The sequence below is a fragment of the Oncorhynchus gorbuscha genome, unplaced genomic scaffold (assembly GCF_021184085.1).
Source record: "Oncorhynchus gorbuscha isolate QuinsamMale2020 ecotype Even-year unplaced genomic scaffold, OgorEven_v1.0 Un_scaffold_756, whole genome shotgun sequence".
NCBI lineage: Eukaryota > Metazoa > Chordata > Actinopteri > Salmoniformes > Salmonidae > Oncorhynchus > Oncorhynchus gorbuscha.
This window is the reverse complement of record NW_025745796.1, coordinates 77,963-101,960: the sequence shown is the minus strand read 5'-3', so window position 1 is coordinate 101,960 and position 23,998 is coordinate 77,963. Positions and strand designations below refer to the sequence as shown.

Here is a 23,998-nt window from a genome sequence, read left to right as displayed (position 1 = left end):
TCCCTCTCTCCCCCTGGTCACAGACACCTCTCCCTCTCTCTCCCTGGTCACAGACACCTCTCCCTCTCTCCCCCGGGTCACAGACACCTCTCTCTCCCTCTCCCTGGTCACAGACACCTCTCCCTCTCTCTCCCTGGTCACAGACACCTCTCCCTCTCTCTCCCCCTGGTCACAGACACCTCTCCCTCTCTCTCCCTGGTCACAGACACCTCTCCCTCTCTCCCCCGGGTCACAGACACCTCTCCCTCTCTCTCCCTGGTCACAGACACCTCTCCCTCTCTCTCCCCCTGGTCACAAACACCTCTCCCTCTCTCCCCTGGTCACAGACACCTCTCCCTCTCTCCCCCGGGTCACAGACACCTCTCCCTCTCTCTCCCTGGTCACAGACACCTCTCCCTCTCTCCCCCGGGTCACAGACACCTCTCCCTCTCTCCCCCTGGTCACAGACACCTCTCCCTCTCTCCCCCGGGTCACAGACACCTCTCCCTCTCTCCCCTCACAGACACCTCTCCCCTGGTCACAGACACCTCTCCCTCTCTCTCCCCCTGGTCACAGACACCTCTCCCTCTCTCTCCCTGGTCACAGACACCTCTCCCTCTCTCTCCCTGGTCACAGACACCTCTCCCTCTCTCTCCCTGGTCACAGACACCTCTCCCTCTCTCTCCCTGGTCACAGACACCTCTCCCTCTCTCCCCCCGGGTCACAGACACCTCTCCCTCTCTCCCCCCGGGTCACAGACACCTCTCCCTCTCTCCCCCCGGGTCACAGACACCTCTCCCTCTCTCCCCCGGGTCACAGACACCTCTCCCTCTCTCCCCTGGTCACAGACACCTCTCTCTCCCCCGGTCATAGACTCTCTCTCTCTCCCTGGTCACAGACACCTCTCCCTCTCTCCCCCGGGTCACAGACACAGACACCTCTCCCTCTCTCCCCCGGGTCACAGACACCTCTCCCTCTCTCTCCCTGGTCACAGACACCTCTCCTCCCCCCCGGGTCTCTCTCCCCTGGTCACAGACACCTCTCCCTCTCTCCCCCTCCCTGGTCACAGACACCTCTCCCTCTCTCCCCCCGGGTCACAGACACCTCTCCCTCTCTCCCCCCGGGTCACAGACACCTCTCCCTCTCTCTCCCTGGTCACAGACACCTCTCCCTCTCTCTCCCTGGTCACAGACACCTCTCCCTCTCTCCCCCCGGGTCACAGACACCTCTCCCTCTCTCCCCCGGGTCACAGACACCTCTCCCCTCTCTCCCTGGTCACAGACACCTCTCCCTCTCTCTCCCTGGTCACAGACACCTCTCCCTCTCTCCCCCGGGTCACAGACACCTCTCCTCCCCCCGGTCTCTCCCTGGTCACAGACACCTCTCCCTCTCTCCCCTGGTCACAGACACCTCTCCCTCTCTCCCCCGGGTCACAGACACCTCTCCCTCTCTCCCCCGGGTCACAGACACCTCTCCCTCTCTCTCCCTGGTCACAGACACCTCTCCCTCTCTCTCCCTGGTCACAGACACCTCTCCCTCTCTCCCCCCGGGTCACAGACACCTCTCCCTCTCTCCCCCGGGTCACAGACACCTCTCCCTCTCTCCCCCGGGTCACAGACACCTCTCCCTCTCTCTCCCTGGTCACAGACACCTCTCCCTCTCCCCCCGGGTCACAGACACCTCTCCCTCTCTCTCCCTGGTCACAGACACCTCTCTCTCCCTGGTCATAGACTCTCTCTCTCTCCCTGGTCACAGACACCTCTCCCTCTCTCCCCCCGGGTCACAGACACCTCTCCCTCTCTCCCCCGGGTCACAGACACCTCTCCCTCTCTCCCCCCGGGTCACAGACACCTCTCCCTCTCTCCCCCTGGGTCACAGACACCTCTCTCTCCCTCTCCATCTGGCCACAGACACCCCAGAGCAAATGGAACAGCTAAAGAGGATTTAAAACACCTCTACCTCTCTCTCTTCCCCCCAACTACACACAGCAAGGACACTTAAAGTTTCACTCAGTCACTTGAGACTGTCTCTCTATTGGTCCAACTACAAGCAAGGACTTTTAAGACGGTCTCTCTATTGGTCCAACTACAAGCAAGGACTTTTAAGACGGTCTCTCTTTCTTTTGCCTGTCTTGACTATCCCCTCTTTTCTCTTCTCCCCAGTTAGTCCAGACCTCTTCAGATCTCATTATCTACTGTGTCTCAGCCTCTGCTTAAAGGGCCTGCTTGTCACATCGAGCGAGGATGGCCCCGCACTTAGTTCCCGTCCTTCAGGGTTGAGAGGGCTGTCTGTCTGTCTCTCTGTCCTCACCATGTCACCCTGGCTCTGTCTGGCCCCGCCTTGTCTCCCTGGCTCTGTCTGGCCCCGCCGTGTCTCCCTGGCTCTGTCTGGCCCCACCTTGTCTCCCTGGCTCTGTCTGGCCCCACCTTGTCTCCCTGGCTCTGTCTGGCCCCGCCTTGTCTCCCTGGCTCTGTCTGGCCCCACCTTGTCTCCCTGGCTCTGTCTGGCCCCGCCTTGTCTCCCTGGCTCTGTCTGGCCCCGCCTTGTCTCCCTGGCTCTGTCTGGCCCCGCCTTGTCTCCCTGGCTCTGTCTGGCCCCGCCTTGTCTCCCTGGCTCTGTCTGGCCCCGCCTTGTCTCCCTGGCTCTGTCTGGCCCCGCCTTGTCTCCCTGGCTCTGTCTGGCCCCGCCTTGTCTCCCTGGCTCTGTCTGGCCCCGCCTTGTCTCCCTGGTTCTGTCTGGCCCCGCCTTGTCTCCCTGGCTCTGTCTGGCCCCGCCTTGTCTCCCTGGCTCTGTCTGGCCCCGCCTTGTCTCCCTGGTTCTGTCTGTCCCCACCTTGTCTCCCTGGTTCTGTTTGTCTGTCTGATGTTGCCTTGCTCTGTCTGTCTGTCTCTCTGTCCCCACCTTGTCTCCCTGGTTCTGTCTGTAAGTCTGTTCTGTCTGCCCCTGCCTTGTCTCCCTTGCTCTGTCTGTCTGTAAGTCTGTTCTGTCTGCCCCTGTCTGATGTTGCCTTGCTCTGTCTGTCTGTAAGTCTGTTCTGTCTGCTCCTGTCTGATGTTGCCTTGCTCTGTCTGTCTGTAAGTCTGTTCTGTCTGCCCCTGTCTGATGTTGCCTTGCTCTGTAGGTCTGTAAGTCTGTTCTGTCTGCTCCTGTCTGATGTTGCCTTGCTCTGTAGGTCTGTAAGTCTGTTCTGTCTGCTCCTGTCTGATGTTGCCTTGCTCTGTCTGTCTGTAAGTCTGTTCTGTCTGCCCCTGCCTTGTCTCCCTTGCTCTGTCTGTCTGTAAGTCTGTTCTGTCTGCCCCTGTCTGATGTTGCCTTGCTCTGTAGGTCTGTAAGTCTGTTCTGTCTGCTCCTGTCTGATGTTGCCTTGCTCTGTCTGTCTGTAAGTCTGTTCTGTCTGCCCCTGCCTTGTCTCCCTTGCTCTGTCTGTCTGTAAGTCTGTTCTGTCTGCCCCTGTCTGATGTTGCCTTGCTCTGTAGGTCTGTAAGTCTGTTCTGTCTGCTCCTGTCTGATGTTGCCTTGCTCTGTCTGTCTGTAAGTCTGTTCTGTCTGATGTTGCCTTGCTCTGTAAGTCTGTTCTGTCTGCCCCTGTCTGATGTTGCCTTGCTCTGTAGGTCTGTAAGTCTGTTCTGTCTGCCCCTGTCTGATGTTGCCTTGCTCTGTAGGTCTGTAAGTCTGTTCTTTCTGCCCCTGCCTTGTCTCCCTTGCTCTGTCTGTCTGTAAGTCTGTTCTGTCTGCCCCTGTCTGATGTTGCCTTGCTCTGTCTGTCTGCTCCTGTCTGATGTTGCCTTGCTCTGTCTGTCTGTAAGTCTGTTCTGTCTGCCCCTGTCTGATGTTGCCTTGCTCTGTAGGTCCGTAAGTCTGTTCTGTCTGCTCCTGTCTGATGTTGCCTTGCTCTGTAGGTCTGTAAGTCTGTTCTGTCTGCTCCTGTCTGATGTTGCCTTGCTCTGTCTGTCTGTAAGTCTGTTCTGTCTGCCCCTGCCTTGTCTCCCTTGCTCTGTCTGTCTGTAAGTCTGTTCTGTCTGCCCCTGTCTGATGTTGCCTTGCTCTGTAGGTCTGTAAGTCTGTTCTGTCTGCTCCTGTCTGATGTTGCCTTGCTCTGTCTGTCTGTAAGTCTGTTCTGTCTGATGTTGCCTTGCTCTGTAGGTCTGTAAGTCTGTTCTGTCTGCCCCTGTCTGATGTTGCCTTGCTCTGTAGGTCTGTAAGTCTGTTCTGTCTGCCCCTGTCTGATGTTGCCTTGCTCTGTAGGTCTGTAAGTCTGTTCTGTCTGCCCCTGTCTGATGTTGCCTTGCTCTGTAGGTCTGTAAGTCTGTTCTGTCTGCTCCTGTCTGATGTTGCCTTGCTCTGTCTGTCTGTAAGTCTGTTCTGTCTGATGTTGCCTTGCTCTGTAGGTCTGTAAGTCTGTTCTGTCTGCCCCTGTCTGATGTTGCCTTGCTCTGTAGGTCTGTAAGTCTGTTCTGTCTGCCCCTGTCTGATGTTGCCTTGCTCTGTCTGTCTGTAAGTCTGTTCTGTCTGCCCCTGTCTGATGTTGCCTTGCTCTGTAGGTCTGTAAGTCTGTTCTGTCTGCCCCTGTCTGATGTTGCCTTGCTCTGTAGGTCTGTAAGTCTGTTCTGTCTGCCCCTGTCTGATGTTGCCTTGCTCTGTAGGTCTGTAAGTCTGTTCTGTCTGATGTTGCCTTGCTCTGTAGGTCTGTAAGTCTGTTCTGTCTGCCCCTGTCTGATGTTGCCTTGCTCTGTAGGTCTGTAAGTCTGTTCTGTCTGCCCCTGTCTGATGTTGCCTTGCTCTGTCTGTCTGTAAGTCTGTTCTGTCTGCCCCTGTCTGATGTTGCCTTGCTCTGTAGGTCTGTAAGTCTGTTCTGTCTGCCCCTGTCTGATGTTGCCTTGCTCTGTCTGTCTGTAAGTCTGTTCTGTCTGATGTTGCCTTGCTCTGTAGGTCTGTAAGTCTGTTCTGTCTGCCCCTGTCTGATGTTGCCTTGCTCTGTCTGTCTGTAAGTCTGTTCTGTCTGATGTTGCCTTGCTCTGTAGGTCTGTAAGTCTGTTCTGTCTGCTCCTGTCTGATGTTGCCTTGCTCTGTAGGTCTGTAAGTCTGTTCTGTCTGCTCCTGTCTGATGTTGCCTTGCTCTGTAGGTCTGTAAGTCTGTTCTGTCTGCCCCTGTCTGATGTTGCCTTGCTCTGTAGGTCTGTAAGTCTGTTCTGTCTGCCCCTGTCTGATGTTGCCTTGCTCTGTAGGTCTGTAAGTCTGTTCTGTCTGCCCCTGTCTGATGTTGCCTTGCTCTGTAGGTCTGTAAGTCTGTTCTGTCTGATGTTGCCTTGCTCTGTCTGTCTGTAAGTCTGTTCTGTCTGATGTTGCCTTGCTCTGTAGGTCTGTAAGTCTGTTCTGTCTGCCCCTGTCTGATGTTGCCTTGCTCTGTAGGTCTGTAAGTCTGTTCTGTCTGCCCCTGTCTGATGTTGCCTTGCTCTGTAGGTCTGTAAGTCTGTTCTGTCTGCCCCTGTCTGATGTTGCCTTGCTCTGTAGGTCTGTAAGTCTGTTCTGTCTGCCCCTGTCTGATGTTGCCTTGCTCTGTAGGTCTGTAAGTCTGTTCTGTCTGCCCCTGTCTGATGTTGCCTTGCTCTGTAGGTCTGTAAGTCTGTTCTGTCTGCCCCTGTCTGATGTTGCCTTGCTCTGTAGGTCTGTAAGTCTGTTCTGTCTGCCCCTGTCTGATGTTGCCTTGCTCTGTAGGTCTGTAAGTCTGTTCTGTCTGCCCCTGTCTGATGTTGCCTTGCTCTGTAGGTCTGTAAGTCTGTTCTGTCTGCCCCTGTCTGATGTTGCCTTGCTCTGTCTGTCTGTAAGTCTGTTCTGTCTGCCCCTGTCTGATGTTGCCTTGCTCTGTAGGTCTGTAAGTCTGTTCTGTCTGCCCCTGCCTTGGCTGTTAAATCCAAAGCCACTGTATTTCCACAGAGTTCAGCTTATCTGGAGCAGCATGAACATGTGTTTTAAATGTGATCCAGACCTCAGCTACGAAGCATGGATACATGGGCCAGGGAGGGACACTCCCACCCTCCACCCCACCCCTATCCCATCCCAGCCAAAACTCACTTCCCACTGGGCACAGACCTCATTTCGTCTAATTACGAGGAAACATTGATTCAACCAGTGTGTGCCCAGGGGTTTGATTGTCTGCGGAGGGAGGGATGGAGGGAGAGGAGATGTGATAGAGAGGGAGGGAGAAACAGGAGATGTGATAGAGAGGAGGAGGGAGAAACAGGAGATGTGATAGAGAGGGAGGGAGGAGGAGGGAGAAACAGGAGATGTGATAGAGAGGGAGGGAGAAACAGGAGATGTGATAGAGAGGGAGGGAGAAACAGGAGATGTGATAGAGAGGGAGAAACAGGAGGTGTGATAGAGAGGGAGGGAGAAACAGGAGATGTGATAGAGAGGAGGAGGGAGAAACAGGAGATGTGATAGAGAGGGAGGGAGGAGGAGGGAGAAACAGGAGATGTGATAGAGAGGGAGGGAGAAACAGGAGATGTGATAGAGAGGGAGGGAGAAACAGGAGATGTGATAGAGAGGGAGGGAGGAGGAGGGAGAAACAGGAGATGTGATAGAGAGGGAGGGAGAAACAGGAGATGTGATAGAGAGGGAGGGAGGAGGAGGGAGAAACAGGAGATGTGATAGAGAGGGAGGGAGAAACAGGAGATGTGATAGAGAGGGAGGGAGAAACAGGAGATGTGATAGAGAGGGAGAAACAGGAGATGTGATAGAGAGGGAGGGAGAAACAGGAGATGTGATAGAGAGGAGGAGGGAGAAACAGGAGATGTGATAGAGAGGAGGAGGGAGAAACAGGAGATGTGATAGAGAGGGAGGGAGAAACAGGAGATGTGATAGAGAGGGAGGGAGGAGGAGGGAGAAACAGGAGATGTGATAGAGAGGGAGGGAGGAGGAGGGAGAAACAGGAGATGTGATAGAGAGGGAGGGAGGAGGAGGGAGAAACAGGAGATGTGATAGAGAGGGAGGGAGAAACAGGAGATGTGATAGAGAGGGAGGGAGGGAGATGTGATAGAGAGGGAGGGAGAAACAGGAGATGTGATAGAGAGGGAGGAGGAGGAGGGAGAAACAGGAGATGTGATAGAGAGGGAGGGAGGAGGAGGGAGAAACAGGAGATGTGATAGAGAGGGAGGGAGGAGGAGGGAGAAACAGGAGATGTGATAGAGAGGGAGGGAGAAACAGGAGATGTGATAGAGAGGGAGGGAGAAACAGGAGATGTGATAGAGAGGGAGGGAGAAACAGGAGATGTGATAGAGAGGAGGAGGGAGAAACAGGAGATGTGATAGAGAGGGAGGGAGGAGGAGGGAGAAACAGGAGATGTGATAGAGAGGGAGGGAGGAGGAGGGAGAAACAGGAGATGTGATAGAGAGGGAGGGAGGAGGAGGGAGAAACAGGAGATGTGTTAGAGAGGGAGGGAGAAACAGGAGATGTGATAGAGAGGGAGGGAGAAACAGGAGATGTGATAGAGGGAGGGAGGAGGAGGGAGAAACAGGAGATGTGATAGAGAGGGAGGGAGGAGGAGGGAGAAACAGGAGATGTGATAGAGAGGGAGGGAGAAACAGGAGATGTGATAGAGGGAGGGAGGAGGAGGGAGAAACAGGAGATGTGATAGAGAGGGAGGGAGGAGGAGGGAGAAACAGGAGATGTGATAGAGAGGGAGGGAGAAACAGGAGATGTGATAGAGGGAGGGAGGAGGAGGGAGAAACAGGAGATGTGATAGAGAGGGAGGGAGAAACAGGAGGTGTGATAGAGAGGGAGGGAGGAGGGAGAAACAGGAGATGTGATAGAGAGGGAGGGAGGAGGAGGGAGAAACAGGAGGTGTGATAGAGAGGGAGGGAGGAGGGAGAAACAGGAGATGTGATAGAGAGGGAGGGAGAAACAGGAGATGTGATAGAGAGGAGGAGGGAGAAACAGGAGATGTGATAGAGAGGGAGGGGAGGAGGAGAAACAGGAGGTGTGATAGAGAGGAGGAGGAGGGAGAAACAGGAGATGTGATAGAGAGGGAGGGAGAAACAGGAGATGTGATAGAGAGGAGGAGGGAGAAACAGGAGATGTGATAGAGAGGGAGGGAGGAGGGAGAAACAGGAGATGTGATAGAGAGGGAGGGAGGAGGAGGGAGAAACAGGAGATGTGATAGAGAGGGAGGGAGGAGGAGGGAGAAACAGGAGATGTGATAGAGAGGGAGGGAGAAACAGGAGATGTGATAGAGAGGGAGGGAGGAGGAGGGAGAAACAGGAGATGTGATAGAGAGGGAGGGAGGGAGGAGGGAGAAACAGGAGATGTGATAGAGAGGGAGGGAGGATGAGGGAGAAACAGGAGATGTGATAGAGAGGGAGGGAGAAACAGGAGGTGTGATAGAGAGGGAGGAAGGAGGAGGGAGAAACAGGAGATGTGATAGAGAGGGAGGGAGGAGGAGGGAGAAACAGGAGATGTGATAGAGAGGGAGGGAGAAACAGGAGGTGTGATAGAGAGGGAGGAAGGAGGAGGGAGAAACAGGAGATGTGATAGAGAGGGAGGGAGGAGGAGGGAGAAACAGGAGATGTGATAGAGAGGGAGGGAGGGAGGAGGGAGAAACAGGAGATGTGATAGAGAGGGAGGGAGGATGAGGGAGAAACAGGAGATGTGATAGAGAGGGAGGGAGAAACAGGAGGTGTGATAGAGAGGGAGGAAGGAGGAGGGAGAAACAGGAGATGTGATAGAGAGGGAGGGAGGAGGAGGGAGAAACAGGAGATGTGATAGAGAGGGAGGGAGGAGGAGGGAGAAACAGGAGATGTGATAGAGAGGGAGGGAGGAGGAGGGAGAAACAGGAGATGTGATAGAGAGGGAGGGAGAAACAGGAGATGTGATAGAGAGGGAGGGAGAAACAGGAGATGTGATAGAGAGGGAGGGAGAAACAGGAGATGTGATAGAGAGGGAGGGAGAAACAGGAGATGTGATAGAGAGGGAGGGAGGGAGGAGGGAGAAACAGGAGATGTGATAGAGAGGGAGGGAGGAGGAGGGAGAAACAGGAGATGTGATAGAGAGGGAGGGAGAAACAGGAGATGTGATAGAGAGGGAGGGAGGGAGGAGGGAGAAACAGGAGATGTGATAGAGAGGGAGGGAGAAACAGGAGATGTGATAGAGAGGGAGGGAGGAAGGGAGAAACAGGAGATGTGATAGAGAGGGAGGGAGAAACAGGAGATGTGATAGAGAGGGAGGGAGAAACAGGAGATTGATAGAGAGGGAGGGAGGAGGAGGGAGAAACAGGAGATGTTAGAGAGGGAGGGAGAAACAGGAGATGTGATAGAGGGGAGGGAGAAGGAGGGAGAAACAGGAGATGTGATAGAGAGGGAGGGAAAGGGAGAAACAGGGAGAAACAGGAGGTGTGATAGAGAGGGAGGGAGAAGGAGGGAGAAACAGGAGATGTGATAGAGAGGGAGGGAGGAGGAGGGAGAAACAGGGAGAAACAGGAGATGTGATAGAGAGGGAGGGAGAAACAGGAGATGTGATAGAGAGGGAGGGAGAAACAGGAGATGTGATAGAGAGGGAGGGAGAAACAGGAGATGTGATAGAGAGGGAGGGAGAAGGAGGGAGAAACAGGAGATGTGATAGAGAGGGAGGGAGGAGGAGGGAGAAACAGGGAGAAACAGGAGGTGTGATAGAGAGGGAGGGAGAAACAGGGAGAAACAGGAGGTGTGATAGAGAGGGAGGGAGAAACAGGAGATGTGATAGAGAGGGAGGGAGGAGGAGGGAGAAACAGGGAGAAACAGGAGGTGTGATAGAGAGGGAGGGAGAAACAGGGAGAAACAGGAGGTGTGATAGAGAGGGAGGGAGAAACAGGGAGAAACAGGAGGTGTGATAGAGAGGGAGGGAGAAACAGGAGATGTGATAGAGAGGGAGGGAGAAACAGGAGGTGTGATAGAGAGGGAGGAAGGAGGAGGGAGAAACAGGAGATGTGATAGAGAGGGAGGGAGAAACAGGAGATGTGATAGAGAGGGAGGGAGGAGGAGGGAGAAACAGGAGATGTGATAGAGAGGGAGGGAGGATGAGGGAGAAACAGGAGATGTGATAGAGAGGGAGGGAGGGAGGAGGGAGAAACAGGAGATGTGATAGAGAGGGAGGGAGGATGAGGGAGAAACAGGAGATGTGATAGAGAGGGAGGGAGAAACAGGAGATGTGATAGAGAGGGAGGGAGGAGGGAGAAACAGGAGATGTGATAGAGAGGGAGGGAGGAGGGAGAAACAGGAGATGTGATAGAGAGGGAGGGAGAAACAGGAGATGTGATAGAAGGGAGGGAGGCAGGGAAAACAGAGATGTGATGAGAGGGAGGGAGGAGGGAGAAACAGGAGATGTGATAGAGGGAGGGAGAAACAGGAGATGTGATAGAGAGGGAGGGAGGAGGGAGAAACAGGAGATGTGATAGAGAGGGAGGGAGGAGGGAGAAACAGGAGATGTGATAGAGAGGGAGGGAGGAGGAGGGAGAAACAGGAGATGTGATAGAGAGGGAGGGAGAAACAGGAGATGTGATAGAGAGGGAGAGGAGACCCGCTGTTTCGCAGTATGAGACGTCATTCTGCCAGATGCAAATGGCCTTGAAATGTGATCTGTGGTTGGTTTCCCTCCTTCCTGTAACGGATACTTGCCTCTGAGGTCTGTCCAAGGACATAATGACTGGAACGAATCAGTGCTTCCATTAGATAGCTTCTGGAGACATCACGGCAGGATAGTTTTGTTGAGGTTAAATTAAAAGTGATTTTTTCATCATTTACATTTCAGTTTAATGGCTTGGAGGCACAGTAACAAAACATCTATTTGAGAAGAAAAAAAAATCAGTATAAAATGAGAACTTAATGATTTAAAAAGAGACAAACACACATCAAGCTGGTTCATGATTAAAATACACTTTGGTCACATGACCATAACAAGACAAGACCTATAACATGATTAGAAGATGTCTGCGGATTCTTAGAAGGATTCCCTGATCTTAGACCTCCAAGCCGTAGCCCTCTCGAACCCATTGGTCCCTGTCCTGTAGTCTCTGACTGCCTGGTTGATCTCCTCTTCCGTGTTCATCACAAACGGACCTGGAGAGCAAAAGGAACGTGTAGTGTGTCACGTTACACATGAACGATCCAATACTGTGGTAACTGACTGGAGATCAGTGATGTGAAGAAATGGAGTTCTTACCATGTTGGACCACCGGTTCATTGATCGGCTGTCCCGCAATCAAGACAAAATGGCAAACCTCTGATGTCTGGAGAAAGGAGTTTGAATTGTAGTGAACTTACAATTCCTGAAAACTGTGTTAAGAGTCTGTAAGAAGTTCAGACAGCCTACCTTGTTTTCTACGGCTATGCAACCGCCATCATCAAACACCATGGTGTGATGTGGCTCCACTCCGTTGCTCTGCATCTGGACCTGAAAGAGCAATGGAAAACAGAATCAACTCTACCAGACGGGCCCCTGGGATGAAAACAAGATTATTACCTCAAAAGAAATGGCAAACAAAACAACTTTCATTTAAGAAATTTCTGTCAAGATTTTAACCCGAGGGAAACACTGCAATCAAGAACCAAAGAAAATGTGCATTTCCTCTCCGTCTGACATGGTTAAGTCTGCTTCCTTCATCTGAATACTAAGGTCAAAAGAAATGCAGAAACGCCAAAACGCTTCAAGTTGTGGTGGATCTATTTTTCAGACACAGCTGTGCTTGATTTGCCTTACAGACGACACTCTGTCCATTCAGTGGCGTCTCGGTTCAAACCCACCTCAATCTTAGTTACAGACGACACTCTGTCGATTCAGTGGCGTCTCGGTTCAAACCCACCTCAGTCTTAGTTACAGACGACACTGTCCATTCAGTGGCGTCTCGGTTCAAACCCACCTCAATCTTAGTTACAGACGACACTCTGTCCATTCAGTGGCGTCTCGGTTCAAACCCACCTCAGTCTTAGTTACAGACGACACTGTCCATTCAGTGGCATCTCGGTTCAAACCCACCTCAATCTTAGTTACAGACGACACTGTCCATTCAGTGGCATCTCGGTTCAAACCCACCTCAATCTTAGTTACAGACGACACTCTGTCCATTCAGTGGCGTCTCGGTTCAAACCCACCTCAATCTTAGTTACAGACGACACTCTGTCCATTCAGTGGCATCTCGGTTCAAACCCACCTCAATCTTAGTTACAGACGACACTCTGTCCATTCAGTGGCATCTCGGTTCAAACCCACCTCAATCTTAGTTACAGACGACACTCTGTCCATTCAGTGGCGTCTCGGTTCAAACCCACCTCAATCTTAGTTACAGACGACACTCTGTCCATTCAGTGGCATCTCGGTTCAAACCCACCTCAATCTTAGTTACAGACGACACTCTGTCCATTCAGTGGCGTCTCGGTTCAAACCCACCTCAATCTTAGTTACAGACGACACTCTGTCCATTCAGTGGCATCTCGGTTCAAACCCACCTCAATCTTAGTTACAGACGACACTCTGTCGATTCAGTGGCATCTCGGTTCAAACCCACCTCAATCTTAGTTACAGACGACACTCTGTCCATTCAGTGGCATCTCGGTTCAAACCCATCTCAGTCTTAGTTACAGCGAACGGTTCAACTTGATTCTGGTTTCAAAACATCTGTCTACAATTAAAAAGGAGCTTTCCGTGAGATCCTCCGGAGCAACGATTCCATTTAATCAGATCACAATGAAACTTCCTGGAGAAACAAACATCAACTATGTGTGAAATGAAACAAAAGCCCTTTCTGAAGGAGTGAAGAGCGTGAAATTCCTCCGACTCACGCTAGCTAACATCGATCATAATGAAAATACAATTCCTCCGACTCAAATATGTGCTTCCCATTGACAAACTAAAGTAACGCTAAAACACTTCAGAGGACAGGCTTAACGTGTCCTGTATAGACAAACACTGTAGGGAACAGTTCCCCTCTGTATAGCAGGGTGTCACAGGACTGTAGGAAACAGTTCACCTCTGTATAGCAGGGTGTCACAGGACTGTAGAGAACAGTTCACCTCTGTATAGCAGGGTGTCACAGGACTGTAGGGAACAGTTCCCCTCTGTATAGCAGGGTGTCACAGGACTGTAGGGAACAGTTCACCTCTGTATAGCAGGGTGTCACAGGACTGTAGGGAACAGTTCACCTCTGTATAGCAGGGTGTCACAGGACTGTAGGGAACAGTTCACCTCTGTATAGCAGGGTGTCACAGGACTGTAGAGAACAGTTCCCCTCTGTATAGCAGTGTGTTACAGGACTGTAGAGAACAGTTCCCCTCTGTATAGCAGGGTGTCACAGGACTGTAGGGAACAGTTCCCCTCTGTATAGCAGGGTGTCACAGGACTGTAGGTGAAACCATTTGGTACAGGTATAGTACCATAAGACATACATCTATTTCTGCATCCCATATGGCACCCTATTCCCTACATAGTGCACTACTTTTGGCCAGGCCCCATAGGGCACTATATAGGGAAAGGTTGCCCTAGAACATGAATCACAACATGAAGGGTTCAAGTGGGATTTTGTCCCATTCCTAAACCATTCCTAGAGTTGCTATTGGCTTCAGATCAGAAGGCTACATCCCAACGTTGACATGACATCTCAGAGAGGACGGAAGAGAGGAGGAAGGGAACATCCCAGAGAGGACAGAGGAGAGGAGTAAGGGAACATCCCAGAGAGGACAGAGGAGATGAGGAAGGGAACATCCCAGAGAGGACAGAGGAGATGAGGAAGGGAACATCCCAGAGAGGATGGAGGAGAGGAGAAGAGGAAGGGAACTTCCCAGAGAGGACGGAGGAGATGAGGAAGGGAACATCCCAGAGAGGACGGAGGAGATGAGGAAGGGAACATCCCAGAGAGGACGGAGGAGAGGAGGAAGGGAACATCCCAGAGAGGACAGAGGAGAGGAGAAGAGGAAGGGAACATCCCAGAGAGGACGGAGGAGAGGAGGAAGGGAACATCCCAGAGAGGACAGAGGAGAGGAGGAAGGGAACATCCCAGAGAGGACGGAGGAGAGGAGGAAGGGAACATCCCAGAGAGGACGGAGGAGAGGAGGAAGGGAACATCCCAGAGAGGACGGAGGAGAGGAGAAGAGGAAGGGAACATCCCAGAGAGGACGGAGGAGAGGAGAAGAGGGAGGGAACATCCCAGAGAGGACGGAGGAGAGGAGGAAGGGAACATCCCAGAGAGGACGGAGCAGAGGAGAAGAGGAAGGGAACATCCCAGAGAGGACGGAGGAGAGGAGAAGAGGAAGGGAACATCCCAGAGAGGACGGAGGAGAGGAGGAAGGGAACATCCCAGAGAGGACAGAGGAGAGGAGGAAGGGAACATCCCAGAGAGGACAGAGGAGAGGAGGAAGGGAACATCCAGAGAGGAGAGAGGAGAAGAGGAAGGGAACATCCCAGAGAGGACGGAGGAGAGGAGAAGAGGAAGGGAACATCCCAGACAGGACGGAGGAGAGGAGGAAGGGAACATCCCAGAGAGGACAGAGGAGAGGAGGAAGGGAACATCTCAGAGGACGGAGGAGATGAGGAAGGGAACATCCCAGAGAGGACAGAGGAGAGGAGAAGGGGAAGGGAACATCCCAGAGAGGACAGAGGAGAGGAGAAGGGGAAGGGAACATCCCAGAGAGGACGGAGGAGAGGAGAAGGGGAAGGGAACTCCCCAGAGAGGATGGAGGAGAGGAGAAGAGTAAGGGAACATCCCAGAGAGGACAGAGGAGAGGAGAAGAGGAAGGGAACTCCCCAGAGAGGATGGAGGAGAGGAGAAGAGTAAGGGAACATCCCAGAGAGGACAGAGGAGAGGAGGAAGGGAACATCCCAGAGAGGACAGAGGAGAGGAGAAGAGGAAGGGAACATCCCAGAGAGGACGGAGGAGAGGAGAAGAGGAAGGGAACATCCCAGAGAGGACAGAGGAGATGAGGAAGGGAACATCCCAGAGAGGACGGAGGAGAGGAGGAAGGGAACATCCCAGAGAGGACAGAGGAGAGGAGAAGAGGAAGGGAACATCCCAGAGAGGACGGAGGAGAGGAGGAAGGGAACATCGCAGAGAGGACAGAGGAGAGGAGAAGAGGAAGGGAACATCCCTGAGAGGACGGAGGAGAGGAGGAAGGGAACATCCCAGAGAGGACGGAGGAGAGGAGAAGAGGAAGGGAACATCCCAGAGAGGACGGAGGAGAGGAGAAGAGGAAGGGAACATCCCAGAGAGGACGGAGGAGAGGAGAAGAGGAAGGGAACATCCCAGAGAGGACGGAGGAGAGGAGAGGAGGAAGGGAACATCCCAGAGAGGACGGAGGAGATGAGGAAGGGAACATCCCAGAGAGGACGGAGGAGATGAGGAAGGGAACATCCCAGAGAGGACGGAGGAGATGAGGAAGGGAACATCCCAGAGAGGATGGAGGAGAGGAGGAAGGGAACATCCCAGAGAGGACGGAGGAGAGGAGAAGAGGAAGGGAACATCCCAGAGAGGATGGAGGAGAGGAGAAGAGGGAGGGAACATCCCAGAGAGGACGGAGGAGAGGAGGAAGGGAACATCCCAGAGAGGACGGAGCAGAGGAGAAGAGGAAGGGAACATCCCAGAGAGGACGGAGGAGAGGAGGAAGGGAACATCCCAGAGAGGACGGAGGAGAGGAGAAGAGGAAGGGAACATCCCAGAGAGGACGGAGGAGAGGAGGAAGGGAACATCCCAGAGAGGACAGAGGAGAGGAGGAAGGGAACATCCCAGAGAGGACAGAGGAGAGGAGGAAGGGAACATCCAGAGAGGAGAGAGGAGAAGAGGAAGGGAACATCCCAGAGAGGACGGAGGAGAGGAGAAGAGGAAGGGAACATCCCAGACAGGACGGAGGAGAGGAGGAAGGGAACATCCCAGAGAGGACAGAGGAGAGGAGGAAGGGAACATCCCAGAGAGGACGGAGGAGATGAGGAAGGGAACATCCCAGAGAGGACAGCGGAGAGGAGGAAGGGAACATCTCAGAGGACGGAGGAGATGAGGAAGGGAACATCCCAGAGAGGACAGAGGAGAGGAGAAGGGGAAGGGAACATCCCAGAGAGGACAGAGGAGAGGAGAAGGGGAACATCCCAGAGAGGACGGAGGAGATGAGGAAGGGAACATCCCAGAGAGGACGGAGGAGATGAGGAAGGGAACATCCCAGAGAGGATGGAGGAGAGGAGGAAGGGAACATCCCAGAGAGGACGGAGGAGAGGAGAAGAGGAAGGGAACATCCCAGACAGGACGGAGGAGAGGAGGAAGGGAACATCCCAGAGAGGACAGAGGAGAGGAGGAAGGGAACATCCCAGAGAGGACGGAGGAGATGAGGAAGGGAACATCCCAGAGAGGACAGCGGAGAGGAGGAAGGGAACATCTCAGAGGACGGAGGAGATGAGGAAGGGAACATCCCAGAGAGGACAGAGGAGAGGAGAAGGGGAAGGGAACATCCCAGAGAGAACGGAGGAGAGGAGGAAGGGAACATCCCAGAGAGGACAGAGGAGAGGAGAAGAGGAAGGGAACTCCTCAGAGAGGATGGAGGAGAGGAGAAGAGTAAGGGAACATCCCAGAGAGGACAGAGGAGAGGAGGAAGGGAACATCCCAGAGAGGACAGAGGAGAGGAGGAAGGGAACATCCAGAGAGGAGAGAGGAGAAGAGGAAGGGAACATCCCAGAGAGGACGGAGGAGAGGAGAAGAGGAAGGGAACATCCCAGACAGGACGGAGGAGAGGAGGAAGGGAACATCCCAGAGAGGACAGAGGAGAGGAGGAAGGGAACATCCCAGAGAGGACGGAGGAGATGAGGAAGGGAACATCCCAGAGAGGACAGCGGAGAGGAGGAAGGGAACATCTCAGAGGACGGAGGAGATGAGGAAGGGAACATCCCAGAGAGGACAGAGGAGAGGAGAAGGGGAAGGGAACATCCCAGAGAGGACAGAGGAGAGGAGAAGGGGAAGGGAACATCCCAGAGAGGACGGAGGAGAGGAGGAAGGGAACATCCCAGAGAGGACAGAGGAGAGGAGAAGAGGAAGGGAACTCCCCAGAGAGGATGGAGGAGAGGAGAAGAGTAAGGGAACATCCCAGAGAGGACAGAGGAGAGGAGGAAGGGAACATCCCAGAGAGGACAGAGGAGAGGAGAAGAGGAAGGGAACATCCCAGAGAGGACGGAGGAGAGGAGAAGAGGAAGGGAACATCCCAGAGAGGACAGAGGAGATGAGGAAGGGAACATCCCAGAGAGGATGGAGGAGAGGAGAAGAGGAAGGGAACATCCCAGAGAGGACGGAGGAGATGAGGAAGGGAACATCCCAGAGAGGACAGAGGAGATGAGGAAGGGAACATCCCAGAGAGGACGGAGGAGAGGAGGAAGGGAACATCCCAGAGAGGACAGAGGAGAGGAGAAGAGGAAGGGAACATCCCAGAGAGGACGGAGGAGAGGAGGAAGGGAACATCCCAGAGAGGACAGAGGAGAGGAGGAAGGGAACATCCCAGAGAGGACGGAGGAGAGGAGGAAGGGAACATCCCAGAGAGGACGGAGGAGAGGAGGAAGGGAACATCCCAGAGAGGACGGAGGAGAGGAGAAGAGGAAGGGAACATCCCAGAGAGGACGGAGGAGAGGAGAAGAGGGAGGGAACATCCCAGAGAGGACGGAGGAGAGGAGGAAGGGAACATCCCAGAGAGGACGGAGCAGAGGAGAAGAGGAAGGGAACATCCCAGAGAGGACGGAGGAGAGGAGAAGAGGAAGGGAACATCCCAGAGAGGACGGAGGAGAGGAGGAAGGGAACATCCCAGAGAGGACAGAGGAGAGGAGGAAGGGAACATCCCAGAGAGGACAGAGGAGAGGAGGAAGGGAACATCCAGAGAGGAGAGAGGAGAAGAGGAAGGGAACATCCCAGAGAGGACGGAGGAGAGGAGAAGAGGAAGGGAACATCCCAGACAGGACGGAGGAGAGGAGGAAGGGAACATCCCAGAGAGGACAGAGGAGAGGAGGAAGGGAACATCCCAGAGAGGACGGAGGAGATGAGGAAGGGAACATCCCAGAGAGGACAGCGGAGAGGAGGAAGGGAACATCTCAGAGGACGGAGGAGATGAGGAAGGGAACATCCCAGAGAGGACAGAGGAGAGGAGAAGGGGAAGGGAACATCCCAGAGAGGACAGAGGAGAGGAGAAGGGGAAGGGAACATCCCAGAGAGGACGGAGGAGAGGAGAAGGGGAAGGGAACTCCCCAGAGAGGATGGAGGAGAGGAGAAGAGGAAGGGAACATCCCAGAGAGGACAGAGGAGAGGAGAAGAGGAAGGGAACATCCCAGAGAGGACAGAGGAGAGGAGAAGAGGAAGGGAACTCCCCAGAGAGGATGGAGGAGAGGAGAAGAGTAAGGGAACATCCCAGAGAGGACAGAGGAGAGGAGGAAGGGAACATCCCAGAGAGGACAGAGGAGAGGAGAAGAGGAAGGGAACATCCCAGAGAGGACGGAGGAGAGGAGAAGAGGAAGGGAACATCCCAGAGAGGACAGAGGAGATGAGGAAGGGAACATCCCAGAGAGGACGGAGGAGAGGAGGAAGGGAACATCCCAGAGAGGACAGAGGAGAGGAGAAGAGGAAGGGAACATCCCAGAGAGGACGGAGGAGAGGAGGAAGGGAACATCGCAGAGAGGACAGAGGAGAGGAGAAGAGGAAGGGAACATCCCAGAGAGGACGGAGGAGAGGAGAAGAGGAAGGGAACATCCCAGAGAGGACGGAGGAGAGGAGAAGAGGAAGGGAACATCCCAGAGAGGACGGAGGAGAGGAGAAGAGGAAGGGAACATCCCAGAGAGGACGGAGGAGAGGAGAAGAGGAAGGGAACATCCCAGAGAGGACGGAGGAGAGGAGAGGAGGAAGGGAACATCCCAGAGAGGACGGAGGAGATGAGGAAGGGAACATCCCAGAGAGGACGGAGGAGATGAGGAAGGGAACATCCCAGAGAGGACGGAGGAGATGAGGAAGGGAACATCCCAGAGAGGATGGAGGAGAGGAGGAAGGGAACATCCCAGAGAGGACGGAGGAGAGGAGAAGAGGAAGGGAACATCCCAGAGAGGACGGAGGAGAGGAGAAGAGGGAGGGAACATCCCAGAGAGGACGGAGGAGAGGAGGAAGGGAACATCCCAGAGAGGACGGAGCAGAGGAGAAGAGGAAGGGAACATCCCAGAGAGGACGGAGGAGAGGAGGAAGGGAACATCCCAGAGAGGACGGAGGAGAGGAGAAGAGGAAGGGAACATCCCAGAGAGGACGGAGGAGAGGAGGAAGGGAACATCCCAGAGAGGACAGAGGAGAGGAGGAAGGGAACATCCCAGAGAGGACAGAGGAGAGGAGGAAGGGAACATCCAGAGAGGAGAGAGGAGAAGAGGAAGGGAACATCCCAGAGAGGACGGAGGAGAGGAGAAGAGGAAGGGAACATCCCAGACAGGACGGAGGAGAGGAGGAAGGGAACATCCCAGAGAGGACAGAGGAGAGGAGGAAGGGAACATCCCAGAGAGGACGGAGGAGATGAGGAAGGGAACATCCCAGAGAGGACAGCGGAGAGGAGGAAGGGAACATCCCAGAGAGGACGGAGGAGATGAGGAAGGGAACATCCCAGAGAGGACAGAGGAGAGGAGAAGGGGAAGGGAACATCCCAGAGAGGACAGAGGAGAGGAGAAGGGGAACATCCCAGAGAGGACGGAGGAGATGAGGAAGGGAACATCCCAGAGAGGACGGAGGAGATGAGGAAGGGAACATCCCAGAGAGGATGGAGGAGAGGAGGAAGGGAACATCCCAGAGAGGACGGAGGAGAGGAGAAGAGGAAGGGAACATCCCAGACAGGACGGAGGAGAGGAGGAAGGGAACATCCCAGAGAGGACGGAGGAGAGGAGGAAGGGAACATCCCAGAGAGGACAGAGGAGAGGAGAAGAGGAAGGGAACATCCCAGAGAGGACGGAGGAGAGGAGGAAGGGAACATCGCAGAGAGGACAGAGGAGAGGAGAAGAGGAAGGGAACATCCCAGAGAGGACGGAGGAGAGGAGAAGAGGAAGGGAACATCCCAGAGAGGACGGAGGAGAGGAGAAGAGGAAGGGAACATCCCAGAGAGGACGGAGGAGAGGAGAAGAGGAAGGGAACATCCCAGAGAGGACGGAGGAGAGGAGAAGAGGAAGGGAACATCCCAGAGAGGACGGAGGAGATGAGAGGAGGAAGGGAACATCCCAGAGAGGACGGAGGAGATGAGAGGAGGAAGGGAACATCCCAGAGAGGACGGAGGAGATGAGGAAGGGAACATCCCAGAGAGGACGGAGGAGATGAGGAAGGGAACATCCCAGAGAGGATGGAGGAGAGGAGGAAGGGAACATCCCAGAGAGGACGGAGGAGAGGAGAAGAGGAAGGGAACATCCCAGAGAGGACGGAGGAGAGGAGAAGAGGGAGGGAACATCCCAGAGAGGACGGAGGAGAGGAGGAAGGGAACATCCCAGAGAGGACGGAGCAGAGGAGAAGAGGAAGGGAACATCCCAGAGAGGACGGAGGAGAGGAGGAAGGGAACATCCCAGAGAGGACGGAGGAGAGGAGAAGAGGAAGGGAACATCCCAGAGAGGACGGAGGAGAGGAGGAAGGGAACATCCCAGAGAGGACAGAGGAGAGGAGGAAGGGAACATCCCAGAGAGGACAGAGGAGAGGAGGAAGGGAACATCCAGAGAGGAGAGAGGAGAAGAGGAAGGGAACATCCCAGAGAGGACGGAGGAGAGGAGAAGAGGAAGGGAACATCCCAGACAGGACGGAGGAGAGGAGGAAGGGAACATCCCAGAGAGGACAGAGGAGAGGAGGAAGGGAACATCCCAGAGAGGACGGAGGAGATGAGGAAGGGAACATCCCAGAGAGGACAGCGGAGAGGAGGAAGGGAACATCTCAGAGGACGGAGGAGATGAGGAAGGGAACATCCCAGAGAGGACAGAGGAGAGGAGAAGGGGAAGGGAACATCCCAGAGAGGACAGAGGAGAGGAGAAGGGGAACATCCCAGAGAGGACGGAGGAGATGAGGAAGGGAACATCCCAGAGAGGACAGAGGAGAGGAGAAGGGGAACATCCCAGAGAGGACGGAGGAGATGAGGAAGGGAACATCCCAGAGAGGACGGAGGAGATGAGGAAGGGAACATCCCAGAGAGGACGGAGGAGAGGAGGAAGGGAACATCCCAGAGAGGACAGAGGAGAGGAGAAGAGGAAGGGAACATCCCAGAGAGGACGGAGGAGAGGAGGAAGGGAACATCGCAGAGAGGACGGAGGAGATGAGGAAGGGAACATCCCAGAGAGGACGGAGGAGATGAGGAAGGGAACATCCCAGAGAGGACGGAGGAGATGAGGAAGGGAACATCCCAGAGAGGACGGAGGAGATGAGGAAGGGAACATCCCAGAGAGGATGGAGGAGAGGAGGAAGGGAACATCCCAGAGAGGACGGAGGAGAGGAGAAGAGGAAGGGAACATCCCAGAGAGGACAGAGGAGAGGAGAAGAGGGAGGGAACATCCCAGAGAGGACGGAGGAGAGGAGGAAGGGAACATCCCAGAGAGGACGGAGCAGAGGAGAAGAGGAAGGGAACATCCCAGAGAGGACGGAGGAGAGGAGGAAGGGAACATCCCAGAGAGGACGGAGGAGAGGAGAAGAGGAAGGGAACATCCCAGAGAGGACGGAGGAGAGGAGGAAGGGAACATCCCAGAGAGGACAGCGGAGAGGAGGAAGGGAACATCCCAGAGAGGACAGAGGAGAGGAGGAAGGGAACATCCAGAGAGGAGAGAGGAGAAGAGGAAGGGAACATCCCAGAGAGGACGGAGGAGAGGAGAAGAGGAAGGGAACATCCCAGACAGGACGGAGGAGAGGAGGAAGGGAACATCCCAGAGAGGACAGAGGAGAGGAGGAAGGGAACATCCCAGAGAGGACGGAGGAGATGAGGAAGGGAACATCCCAGAGAGGACAGCGGAGAGGAGGAAGGGAACATCTCAGAGGACGGAGGAGATGAGGAAGGGAACATCCCAGAGAGGACAGAGGAGAGGAGAAGGGGAAGGGAACATCCCAGAGAGGACAGAGGAGAGGAGAAGGGGAACATCCCAGAGAGGACGGAGGAGATGAGGAAGGGAACATCCCAGAGAGGACGGAGGAGATGAGGAAGGGAACATCCCAGAGAGGATGGAGGAGAGGAGGAAGGGAACATCCCAGAGAGGACGGAGGAGAGGAGAAGAGGAAGGGAACATCCCAGACAGGACGGAGGAGAGGAGGAAGGGAACATCCCAGAGAGGACGGAGGAGAGGAGGAAGGGAACATCCCAGAGAGGACAGAGGAGAGGAGAAGAGGAAGGGAACATCCCAGAGAGGACGGAGGAGAGGAGGAAGGGAACATCGCAGAGAGGACAGAGGAGAGGAGAAGAGGAAGGGAACATCCCAGAGAGGACGGAGGAGAGGAGAAGAGGAAGGGAACATCCCAGAGAGGACGGAGGAGAGGAGAAGAGGAAGGGAACATCCCAGAGAGGACGGAGGAGAGGAGAAGAGGAAGGGAACATCCCAGAGAGGACGGAGGAGAGGAGAAGAGGAAGGGAACATCCCAGAGAGGACGGAGGAGAGGAGAGGAGGAAGGGAACATCCCAGAGAGGACGGAGGAGATGAGGAAGGGAACATCCCAGAGAGGACGGAGGAGATGAGGAAGGGAACATCCCAGAGAGGACGGAGGAGATGAGGAAGGGAACATCCCAGAGAGGATGGAGGAGAGGAGGAAGGGAACATCCCAGAGAGGACGGAGGAGAGGAGAAGAGGAAGGGAACATCCCAGAGAGGACGGAGGAGAGGAGAAGAGGGAGGGAACATCCCAGAGAGGACGAGGACATCCCAGGAGGACGGAGAGAGGAGGAAGGGAACATCCCAGAGAGGACGGAGCAGAGGAGAAGAGGAAGGGAACATCCCAGAGAGGACGGAGGAGAGGAGGAAGGGAACATCCCAGAGAGGATGCAGGAGAGGAGAAGAGGAAGGGAACATCCCAGAGAGGACGGAGGAGAGGAGGAAGGGAACATCCCAGAGAGGACAGAGGAGAGGAGGAAGGGAACATCCCAGAGAGGACAGAGGAGAGGAGGAAGGGAACATCCAGAGAGGATGGAGGAGAGGAGGAAGGGAACATCCCAGAGAGGACGGAGGAGAGGAGAAGAGGAAGGGAACATCCCAGACAGGACGGAGGAGAGGAGGAAGGGAACATCCCAGAGAGGACAGAGGAGAGGAGGAAGGGAACATCCCAGAGAGGACGGAGGAGATGAGGAAGGGAACATCCCAGAGAGGACAGCGGAGAGGAGGAAGGGAACATCTCAGAGGACGGAGGAGATGAGGAAGGGAACATCCCAGAGAGGACAGAGGAGAGGAGAAGGGGAAGGGAACATCCCAGAGAGAACGGAGGAGAGGAGGAAGGGAACATCCCAGAGAGGACAGAGGAGAGGAGAAGAGGAAGGGAACTCCCCAGAGAGGATGGAGGAGAGGAGAAGAGTAAGGGAACATCCCAGAGAGGACAGAGGAGAGGAGGAAGGGAACATCCCAGAGAGGACAGAGGAGAGGAGGAAGGGAACATCCAGAGAGGAGAGAGGAGAAGAGGAAGGGAACATCCCAGAGAGGACGGAGGAGAGGAGAAGAGGAAGGGAACATCCCAGACAGGACGGAGGAGAGGAGGAAGGGAACATCCCAGAGAGGACAGAGGAGAGGAGGAAGGGAACATCCCAGAGAGGACGGAGGAGATGAGGAAGGGAACATCCCAGAGAGGACAGCGGAGAGGAGGAAGGGAACATCTCAGAGGACGGAGGAGATGAGGAAGGGAACATCCCAGAGAGGACAGAGGAGAGGAGAAGGGGAAGGGAACATCCCAGAGAGGACAGAGGAGAGGAGAAGGGGAAGGGAACATCCCAGAGAGGACGGAGGAGAGGAGGAAGGGAACATCCCAGAGAGGACAGAGGAGAGGAGAAGAGGAAGGGAACTCCCCAGAGAGGATGGAGGAGAGGAGAAGAGTA

At 54.6% G+C, this 23,998-nt stretch overlaps 1 pseudogene; it reads right to left on the bottom strand.

Moving 5' to 3' along the window:
- Positions 1-10,742: 10,742 nt before the first annotated feature.
- Positions 10,743-23,998, bottom strand: part of LOC124020062 — a 35,661-nt pseudogene continuing 22,405 nt past the window's right edge.